The sequence below is a fragment of the Argentina silus genome, assembly GCF_951799395.1.
Source record: "Argentina silus genome assembly, chromosome: 6".
NCBI lineage: Eukaryota > Metazoa > Chordata > Actinopteri > Argentiniformes > Argentinidae > Argentina > Argentina silus.
In genome coordinates, this window is record NC_139660.1 from 9,219,355 (window position 1) to 9,231,696 (window position 12,342).

Consider the following 12,342-nt stretch of genomic DNA (forward strand, 5'->3'; position numbering starts at 1 on the left):
TTCCATCTGGGGATGTGAAGAAAAAGACTCCACTACAGGAATCATTTAATATTTAATAAATTAGAAACAGTGGCTATGGCTAATTAGAATTTGCACATTTACAAATCAGCCCTGATAGCAAAACAAATTATGAAATATAAGGGTGCTCCATAGAGCACCAGGGGAAAATATGATGACAGACACAGCTAATGGGGTATCCCTAACAAAAGCACTGTCAGAACACATCAGACAACTAATCCAGTTAGAAGGAGACGGTATAGAAGCTCTATTTAAAATATTGATACGCTATTCGGTAAAAGCTTTTTTTCCTCCAAGAGTACATTTACTTAAACAGTTGCTTATTGCTCACGGGTCATTAGCCTCTCATCCACTGCCGCTCTGGCAGTTTGCTTTGAAAGAGAGAATTGTGATTAAATGAATGGAAGTGTTTGCACTGTTCGCGGTCCATCAGAAGAGGTCTGAATGCCTGCAATTCCATTGTTTCCATTATGGACACAAAGGCAGACAGCGTAAACTGGTGTTGTGTTCATTATTAAATTACTTCCTGGCGTGATGGCCCTTGGTAATAGCAATGGAATTCTTGTAAGAGGACTAGACATGCACTCAGAGGGAAAGCATTTATCAAATGATAAAGGCCAAGTCATATACAGACTTATGCAGTTAGGAGGTAGATGTCATACAAAATCCATGTCAATAAAGTCAAATGAATGGATAAGAACTTGCACAGAGTGGGCAATGGCTATACTAAGAGTAAGGCTAAGGTTTCTGGCTTGACGGAGCTTGAAAAGTGACAGCATATTTCATCTTATTGTAACCAACAAATTGGACTGTATCCCATTCCAATTTGAGCACAGTCTGTCAAGGTATACTTTAAGGACATGAAATGTTCAAAATCTATTTCTCTTTTCCCATGTGATTTTGCTAGTTTGTGTTGTCAGGTCACAAAAATGAAACCTTCCAAAACAAACGTAGGGTAGTGGGTGTCAGAGAGCTTGAGCACAGGTTTGACACAAAGGACTCTCACAAAGGACTGACAGTAAGTGAGGGACTGATAGCAACACAACGATCAAAGGAAACCATCAGTATCTTCACCAAGAGCTTCAAACAAACCACAAATGAATATAAAGAGAGAGATTTCTGATGTACAGTACAGTACTGTACCAACATTGTAAAAAGGCCTAAAGGAATCATGTTTCTTGCTCAAGTCCCATGCTCATGTGTGTTCTATTTCTGGTATAATGGGTTAGGGTTAGGGTTAGGGTTAGGGTTAGGGTTAGGGTTAGGGTATAACCATGAGTAAATCACCATACTTGAAAATCAATTATAACGCCTGGAACATTATTCGTTTGTTTTGTTGGTGTATCATTAGCCTTACTAATGAGTCATGCTCAAACAGTTAGCATGAAAATATCTTCACCAAATACACTACTGCCCCCCCCCCCCCCCCCCCCACTGAAGTTACTTGGTGTATCAGAGGGAAGTTAAAGATTAAAGTTGACAATGCCACAACACATTTCTGTTTAAAAGGGCATTATCTGACCCCCTGTTGCTGAGGAGACATAAAGGTTTGCAGAATAGCCTTTAATATAGAAACAAATCTGTCCTCTTTACCGTGGTGCAGAGTGCCAGTAATACCAGTGATTATCATGTCCCTTCAAAAATGTGACAAGGTGACCACTTAGAACAGCGGGCCACTTTAAATTTGATGGCGGCAAGAAGAACAAGGCAGGCTGCACACGCAGTGCAGCCTAGCTGGAGACAACGGAAAACCTGAATCCTCTTCTGAAGCTGCATAAACTTCTTGAGTCAAGGAGAAGTCATCCCTCTCTCAAACATAAGTAACACTTCAGAAGAAGAATTTTAAAAAAAGAGGTCAAATCTGTAGCAAACACAGAAAGTCTAATCATACACATCCTTTCAATGTCTTCATATAAGGTCACTGAGAATGTGGAGGGGAATATTCTAATGTAGAGGCTTTAAAAGGATCAAACAAGAAACATTAGCTGTGTTTGCGATCAAGTCATAGCACTGCATTAGCATACAAACAAATAGTCTCTCACATGTTTCAATGAAAAACTGCTACTCTAAACAAAAAGGATTTGTTTTCCCATTTTCAAAAGAGCAACTGGAATACATGCTCAATTTCTTGTTTAATGGACCTCAACCCCTAGCTGGAAGTGTGCCACTTCTATCATTTCAAATGACACATAAATCCGCTGGAATGGACGACTCTGTCAATATGAGTATATGGCCCCGACATTACACCGTGAGCCACACTGGAGCCATTGTGTCTTGGTTTCTAGCCATTATTGGTGTAGACAAGACTAGAAAGATCTAATTTCTGTCTCTTAAGGTGTTTTTCAGCAACCCTAACGTAGGGCAATATCACAGTGGGAGGAAGATTGGAACTCCACAGAGAGTGGTCTGTCTCAGTTCGGCATGGTCCCTGCTGGACTGCACAGAGTCCTATGACCCTGTCTCCCTGCCCACACAGATAAACCTGTCACAGCACAGAGACAGAGAGGAGGGGACAGAGGGTGGGCAGTGGCATACTGTATTTCCTGGGTGAGCGTAGCCATCACCATCCTCTGCTAAGCTTTTACCGGTTCACTCGTCCCCAGGTAGAGGAAGTATCTCTTACAGTCAGATCTGGTTTCAAGCAAGAGCATGATAGCTCCAGAGAAGGTACAAGGTTATAGACCCTGACAGATACAGTCAACAAAGCCCACACCACAACCACAACCGTCACCACAAGGTAGCGAAGGTTGACATATTATTGGACATATGTAATAATATATTATATTATGAGGAAGGTATCCTAATGTGTCTGTATTTGTTTTTATATTTGATCATGTTTAGATTCATGACTAGGTTGGGGGGTTCAACCTTAACAATGAGATTAAAATATGTCTCATGTTATATTTATAGCTTTAGTACAAACTGCAATATAAAAAACAGCAGTGTATCATTCTTCTGTAGAGATCTCCACTGTAGCATATAGTATCATCTTGCCTCATATGTCGACCTTGGTTCTTCTTCCTTGATATCCACAGGCTCCATCTAATGGCTCTTAGCAAAATACACCGTTGTCATTCATGCCATGTGGAAAACAACTATCCATAAGATGTTGAGATAGCACACACACACGCACATGGATGCACGCACACACACATACACACACACACACACACACACACACACACACACACTAACTTAAAAGTGCAAACCCACCCATCAGGCACTCTAGGCACTAAAGCAAGTGTTTGTAATGACTTCAAATACTATTTAGACCCAGGTCTGGCTTGGAGTTCCGGCCTGGAGTTTTTCCTGAACTGCTGGTCATGTGGTTAGGAAAGTCCCGTAGCCCTACTTACCTGTATAACTCATGTAATGTAGATACATGTATGTTGTAATACTGTTATCTCAATTGCATACACCCTTCTTAGATCAGCGGCTCTTGAAACTCCATTGCTGTCCTCTGCTTGGCCTGCAGCTGTAGAATTCAACAGAGCCAGACTTGCATATGGCACACATTAGTGTTCCATCTGAGTGACTGGATCCTGGTGCACTGCACTGATCCCATTCACTGAGTCACCAATGAGTTACATGAACGTGATAGCACAAACATGAAAATATGCTTTAATTAAATAGTATAGGACACAATATAATCTCCCTAAGCAAGTAGCCAAATCAATGATCTAGGACTAGGACCTGTTCTTTCAACCTTAATCCACATATTTTTTTAAAAGTGCTGAAAATAAAAGTCTCAAGACCTGCACTCAAAGGCACTCTGACTTGTCAAAAAAAAAGTCACTGTTTACTGTTGGAGCTGCTGTGTGCGTCTTAGAGAAACAGAGGGTAACACACAGCAGCAAGCGCCACCTGCTGGCATTAGGAATATATAGTCCCAAAACTGGTTAAGCTTGACACCCGGGTACAGCAAGATTTATTGAGCACTCCAGATTAATCTAAATCACCCTTTTTATTCTGCTGTCTTGATGAATATGCCTTCCATAACATTTACTGCAGCTATAGAACAACATATACAGTAAATAAAACATTTCTTAGGCATATCAAATTGACAACCAACAACTACGAAGCGGTTTTAGATGGAAAACAACGTGGGCCAAATTTGGCAAGACATGTCTAGAGGAACTCTCACTGTTCCAGTTCCAAATTCACCACTTCACTTCCTCCTATCCAGTGACATCTAATCAACCAATCACTTTGTACAATGAAATGTTTTAGTCTCATTAACTATCACAACAGATATGGCATGTGATGTGACTATATAGGAGTTACTGTATAGTGCAGAGGTGCCCCTATACGCATCACAGCTTGTTTTCAATGATATGCTAAAATAAATTCTATCCATGTATTTTATCTATAACATTCTTTGCATTTATTGTTTATTCCCTATTGATTTTGGATATTTGCTCAAGAATTGCATGCATTTACACAATTAACACAATTTCCATCCTTTTCACCCAGTGAAAATGTGAATGCAGGCCCACCTTCCCCCCCTCAAACTAAAACTTCCCTTATTGGTCTCCCTCTCTGACAGAGCAAAGAGAACAGTGGATCTCTCCTTGTCCTTGCTATGATTGTCACAATTTTCCTGCACTTTGAAAAGTAGTTTAGAGAATCTAAGTGCTGTGCCTCTTTTCCAGAGTCTCCCACTGCTCTAAAAATCACACAGCGGTCCCATTTAAACTGCCATGCTAACTTTCACACACAAAAAAACACCTCTTCCTCACTGAGATATCTGTTATGGTGAGGCATTATTTCAATGTCTGTATACAGTATGTGGGAAATTGCATTCATAATCATATCTCTATGGAAGGTTTCCTGCAATTGCACAAAATTATCTCAGAACATAAACATACACAATGTGACATGATCCATTTTTGGACTAATTCATAGCTTTGGTTGAATTTTCATGACTGCCACTATAAATGTAAAGTTCCCTGTAATATACTGTATGTGTAGAAAAGCATGTAGGCAGTCATACAATCATCTTTATAATGATAATAATCAGTTTCCCTTGCAAGCCTGATTTGTGAAACTCAAAATGATTACTAATTGATGCAAGACAAATGAGCAATTACTTGTGGGATGGTCCTTTTCCATGTAAAGGTAATGGGGACTAGCCATATGCAGAGATCCTGCTGCGCACTCAATGGAGCAGGAGGAAAAGTTGAGTGTTTTATAAAAGGTCTCACTCAGGTTTGGGCATCAGAAGCAGTAGGTTTCAGGTGAGGGGTTTATTTAGCGTCGAACAACATAGTTTTGCTGGGAGGTACGCTGCATTACCTGTATAGGCACAGTGTGGCACAAGCAGTACTTCTTTGGCTATAGAGTCTAACAGCTAAAGCTTATGTAGGTCCAGATGTGCCTTTCTGAAGAATCTCCAACAGTGTCATTGTGCAAGCTATAGCTTTAACCAACATCCTTCATTCAAATACAAACATACCCCTGGAGTGCATGTAGGGTAAGGCAAGCAACACCAGAACTTTAAACTCTCAATTTTCACAGTGCCATTCTTCACTCACACTCACTTGATCTCCAGCTGAGTTTTTCAGCTCAAGGCTTTGCACATGTAAGGTTAGGCAACTTTTGCAATGTTTGATACTTCAATTTCCCTTAAAAATGTCAAAAAATGCTGAGAATATGAGAAAGCTATGTAGCCTGAATCATTAACTGTATGTTGGAAAACACACTTAAGTTTTCTGTTGGTTCTACCCCCTTGGAACAACATCTGATCAGAGGCTTCTCAGTCAATCAGTAGCTCATATGCAGAGGGAAGATTCAGAAACAAAAAATCTAATATTCCCTTGCTTCTACTGATGGCTTGTTTGATGTTGTGAAATTAAGCCTCTTTTTTTTTAAGATGCAAAAAGTCTGAGCATACATCAAACACCCTGCTTTGAAAGACGAGGAGTCAGGCTAGCGCTGGGACCTCACAATGTTTCTCTTTCAAACAGGGGGGAGGCAGGCAGGCCGAAATCACATACAACATCAATTTAAAGGGCACATTTATTTGATTAGCAGCCATGACACGAAGCCCCAGAGAGGGTGAGGCATCTCTGATCAAAAGGGGAGGACCGGCTGTAATTACGACATGAAGGCCCTTCTCACAGGTGCCATTGGGTCCAGGCAGGCAAGACAGGAAAGGCAGGGCCACTAATTAAGCCCACGACCAGATGAAACCTGCCACTACCAAGCCGCAGAAGGAATCTCAATTCTCTCAGCTAGTTTGAACCAGGTCTGAATGTTACTGAGAGCCCAGTCAAGAATATCTCAAAGGCTCAAAGACACCAGAACTATTCTGGGCAGTATCTTTTTGCAAAAGTATAACCTGTGCTATAATTATCACTACAGGAATCAAAGATAGAAAATGCCACTATTAAAGTGAGCATTGTTACTGTAGTTCTGTAGTTTCTGTTGAAAAACGGTTAAAGGAACCTCTATAAGATCCAACACATCCTCAGCATTCGATACAAAATGAGTAGTGGAGAGAATCATATGTAGTCATGAACCTATAGCCAGGGAGGGAAGATCATTTTGTCCTTCATGTAGACTCCCTCCACAGGCACTTGCTACAGGCTCCACCCCCAACACCCATGTGCCAACACGTCAATCAGCTGTAATTGCCATCCTGGAGGAACAATATCAGGCTGCGGAGCTCTAACCACACAGATTCATTGCAACACCTAATCTGCTAATGAGCTCAGCGTGGCTATTTTCAGCATTGCCGCAGACACCACAGCTATCTCAGAGGAGGCCTGGCGCGGCTTCCAGTGACAGCAGAGGACAGTTGGCCCGTTGGAGGAAGTACAAAGAAGACCTCAGCAAGCTTGCTTCGGGACAGCACAGCACAGCCTCTCTAGACCCTGCTGAGGAGCACTGTTGTGCTCAGTTTGATCCCACCTTATCCCACCTTACCCACCACCCATCTTACCCTCGGTTGAATCTCCAGCATCACACACTGAAGTTCAGAATCTATTAGCTGTTACTTGATGAGACTTTGATCAGGTCTGATCTGGGCTTATGCACTATATGGTAGATATTATCTACAGGAAACGTTTTGACACCTCCTGGTGCTCTAAGGTATAAGGTATAGATCTAAGGTCTGTCTATATCAACGCTGTTGGAGCTGCTCTGTCACTGTTGACCATTGTTCCATTGACCATGGATGGGGGCCCACTGTCTTGCATAATCATTAGAGTGTTGACTTACCTGAAAAGTTCAGATTGTCAGGTATACCACGTGACACACAACCATTTTCACCCCTCTGGAGGTGGTATTTAAGGATATACAGTACACATCTTTCAGGTACAGCAATTGCTTCAAAACACACAAAAAAGGACACTCACACTGCTAAATTATGGGACAAATGAAATGCATTTATGTATTTAACTGAACACAGAGATGGTCTCTGGAGTTCTGAGCTTCGCTGTTCCACAACAAGAACATGAGCAACAACAAAAAAGCAACACAAACAATCCTTAATGGAACTGATACGAGAGGCTTTTTAATTATCTAACTCAATCAGCAAAAGACCAGTGGATCAATGAATCCCCATTACACTCCCCAGGCCTGCACCCAGACAGCAGCAGTTTACATCAGTTCAAACAGCAAGGCATGCTACGGCTAAGTGACAGATTACGCTTTGTGGCTAATCTAATGCGGCCGCAGCGTTTGTATAGAGCACATCTTTAATTCAAACTGCAAGCTTCTCTCATTGTGGCCATGTCACTTAGCTGACGCAACCTCTCTGAAATATTTATAGTCCTTGCAGTGGACATGACTTAAAATTTGGAGGGCAAAAAAAAAAAAAAGTTTCATTTGATGACCTTTTTGTGAAGTGTGACCTTTTAGCGAAGCCTCTGACCACCCCATTTATAGTAACTCTTAAAACATGTCTGAATGAGCACATCCCCTACAGCTTCAAGTCTTATGAATATTAATTAATTAATTAAGTAATTAAGTGTTTCTGAAATGATGGGTCAAGAGTACCACAGCCAGTTCATTTGAATCATGTTCACGTTGTGGAAAGAAATCTGTTTTCGTGTATTTGGAGGGTCACATGATATTCATAAGTAGATGGGCCACAATGCAAGAAAGTTTAGAAACCCCTGAAATATTCCATCATTTTTGGCTACATAATTTCTCTCTGTATCACAGATATTATGGAACTATAGAAATTAGCATACTGTAAAACATAGAAACACACAGTCAACGGAGAAACAAACATATTTTTTACGTGTCTCTGATTTCTCTTCTGTTTCACCCCTATCCTCCCTTGCAAAGTCACACATTGTTTTGGAGAGTTAAAAATATTACAAAAAATAGGTCATTGATGTCGTCATGCAATTAGCAAAAAGGCGTGAAATTGCTAATGACAGCTGTGCCACAGCTTAGTGAATGATGTGCTTGGCACACTGAAAAGAAGATGAGGTTTACCAAATGGCATCCATGATCTGTTGAACCAGTATGTATTTAAAATGATACTGGCTTTAGGGGTAACAATAGGTTTTCACCACACCTATACAGGCCAATGGATTGGATGGATCGAATCAAAATTGATCATACAAGACTGTAATGTCAAACAGGACGTTTACTATGAAGAATCATCAGAATACATGTAAAAAAACAGCACACAAGGCAGGCAGTATAGATAGCCAATGAGCCACACACATGTAAGTCGCAGGTTACACGCCCACAGCAATTGGTAGATGCCCAGAAACGTCTCGAACATTTTGAAAAGCAAATTCTGTCACAGACTGCCTATGCATCATAAGTAATGATTCAGCATGGTTATTTAGTGGAATTATCAAGGGGAAAAGCTACATATAGCAAGTTTAAGTTGTTTCCTAGACTTAAACGTTTACCTTTACTCAAGGAACAGTGTTTCTACTTGAGTAGGATATTTCAGTATTCTTTCCACCTCTAGTTAAAAGTTGAGTACTGCTAAGTTAAGTACAGATACTGTAGCTGTTTTATGTTTGTATTAGTTTGTTAGCAATAAACGAACATTAGCCTCAGTTGAAAGTAGATACCTGCAATGATGCTGTGGAGCTTAAGCCATGGGACTAGCTTTGGATTGTAAGGTCACAAACCTGTATTCAATATGATGTTATGTTAATGAATGAATATTAGTAGCTAACGTCTTGTTATTGTTATTATTGAAATATTGTGGTGAATATCATTGGACATATTATTCAGTCAAATAGAAGAGCCAACTCCAACAAGTGTGATATGAAGGTTTTGCCTCCATTCATTCTCCACCCACAAACTATTACATTACGGAGACACATTACATACTGGACAGCTTATTATTATTGTTATTATAATTATGTTATTATGTTAACGTCTCAATCTGTTAATGATGGAAAATGTATATTTACATATACATTTACTGTATGTAGTCATTCATAAACCCTTGATGTACCATAGACGTATGTACTGTATCAGACATTTTGGGTATCTTACAGTATGCTGTGTTAACGATGCAGTGGATGCATGCATCGGTATTCTCTATTACCACTGACTGATGCTCTAACCATGGTAAACATGGTCTTACTTGTCAGGTCAATATGGTATACAAGGGTAGAACAAAATGGAAACAGGTAGCATTTTCCAACTCTGACACTACTTTATTTCATAATAACTAGTAACTACCTTCCCTGTTTTTGGGTAACAAACCATGGTCTTAGTTGTGAGGTTAAGACAGGATACAAGTCTAGAATAAAATCGAAATAGGATATATTATAGCATTTTCAAAGTTCTCGTACTATTTCAGTAGTAACTACCTTCTCTGTTTCTTGGTTATAAATTAAATTAAATGTGTGCTCATCAGTTTCAATGATTCAAGAACAATACCAAACCCTGCAATATGGAAACAGTGTAACATAGCGTAATAATACAGAAAAAAAAAACTTAATTAAGTGGAAACTACAGTCCACCGTACATTGTAATAACAGTGTAATTGTCTTTCTTGTTACTGGTAACTATCAATAATTACTGGTAATTACCATGGTTATTACCATGCTATTAACCACTAATTAACCACAAGCTGTAATGTAAAGTGCTACCTGTTTATTTATCTGTTGGTGCAATAGTAAGAGATGGACATAATAATAGAAGCCAAGGTACTGTATATCAACCCACTGCTTGGACATATATAAATCAACATCACGTTCCCCACTAAATGAGGAGTTCCTGACACTCTGAAGTACAGCTGCCCCCTTTATACATGTGGGACACTCGCAGTGCAATTATTTACATACTCTCAACTTCCACAGAAATGTATTTGTAAGCACAGGGGATTTCTAACTGATTGACTGCACACTACTCACTCTGGTGACACAGTGAATCGACTATTCACCAATTTATACAGCCTAAAATAATGTACATTTTAAAGAGGTGATTTTGGACAGAGTTCATGAAAAGCCCATTAATTAGATGAATTTGGCTCACACTTTATTCAGCAAGCGTGAATGAGCTGTCTGTTTGCCTTTCACTCTCTCTATAGAAGTCTGTTGTTTAATTGTTGGCAATCTAGCCTCTGGATCATATGTTGCTGTGGGGGAGACTTTAGTTTCACAATGTTGATCATGTTAGGAGAATATTTCCAGCTGGGGAGTGTTGAGTCCCAACATGTCGATCATGTTCAGGAGAAAGGAATTCAATATTTTCCCTTGAAGTTGTACATCTAGAGACAGGATACTGGATTCTGAATACAGACCTTAAAACCTACTTTGCAATGTAGACACAGTTCACTGAAAACATGGAAAAGCTAAGATGCAAGTTACAAAGACAAAATCTATCACTCACACCTTTTACAGTATATTTAATTTCCTGGAGAGAGAACTGGAAATGAAGACAGGCTCTATTAGCACATATTAGCACATATAACATATAAGATATAACCAGTGTCTAGTCATTATGATTAAAGCCACCAGTATCTTATTTCCCAGTTCTGAATAAGGCAGCCTTGCCTATGTCTGGCTGAGCTTTACTATGAAAGTCGTTTGTCATTTGTTAGCATCCATATAATTATTTTGGGTGGTGTCGATTGAATATCTGATTCAGCTAATGAATTTGTAGGATTAATTTCACTGCAACAATGCATCAATTGTTTCCAGTAAGAGATGTGGAGGTGGAGGGGCAGCTTGATTTTTATTTTTTTCTTCAGTAAACTGATCATACACACCGTGTACTAATGCTGCTGTAGAGGAATCCATTGATCCACTGTCCCCTTGTGTTGTGCTTTCCTAATGATATCTGAGACGCCATTGAGTAATAGTGGACGAGCATGACTTCTCCCTCGCTCTCGAGAGCAATTTATTGTGGGCAGGTAATAATAACTCTAGATTTGAAAAGTGAACTTTATGAGTCACAGTCTGAATGTGGGCTCCTGGGCTCCGAGCCTGAAACCACAGCGGTTGATGGTGGTGTGGTGTGTGTCGTGTTCAATCTGTCTCTGCTGAGGGAGGCATCATTGACTGTGAGAGCAGGTTGAGGGAGGAGGTTCATCTTATTCATTAGTATATGGTGAGGTGAGGACCCACAGTGTTCCCATATAAGTAAAGCTGTGGATCACACAGCTGTTTTTGTTAAAGACCGTGACTCATAAAAATTTAAAATGAAGAGAGAAGAGTGTGGTATTTTGAAGCAGGTTTTCGTAGGCAAGGAGAACGAGAATGTTTAACATCTAATTTAACAAGTAAACAAGGTTGACATGAATGATATCATTCCAAAACACATTTTAAACTCTATTTTATTGGGGCCAGTGTGGGGCTCAGCCAATTTGGTCCAAGAGTGTGTAATCTTGAGACCTTCATGAGAATCATGAGAATCAATTTCAGGAAAATGTGTCTTATTATGAGTGCAGTATGAGCATATGAGACAAATTAGTTTGGAATGGCCTGTGTCTATATGATGATACAGAATGTAGTGACACGGTGGTGTCAGAGAGAAAAGAGCCAGACACGCCTCTGGGGGACACCTGAAGGATTTGTCATAGTGTACATGGGCCAACAACACTCCCCCACCTGACCCAAACTTCTCTTACCTCTCTGAAGCAGGACCTTGGATCTGAGCACTGGCTTGAGCTTCAGACGTTCAAACAGAGCAAACCCCTGTTCAGAAAAAGTGTATAACAGATCATAATGTTTCAAGACAGCAAAGCCTTACAGGGATATATGTCATGCCACAACAAAACTATAATCCTTCATATCTGGGAGGGCCACAACATTGCTGGAGACAAAATGGCTGCCAAGAACAAGTCGTGTCTCTGACCAATTTTGTGTCCAATTGCATTTTTTTTTTCAAATC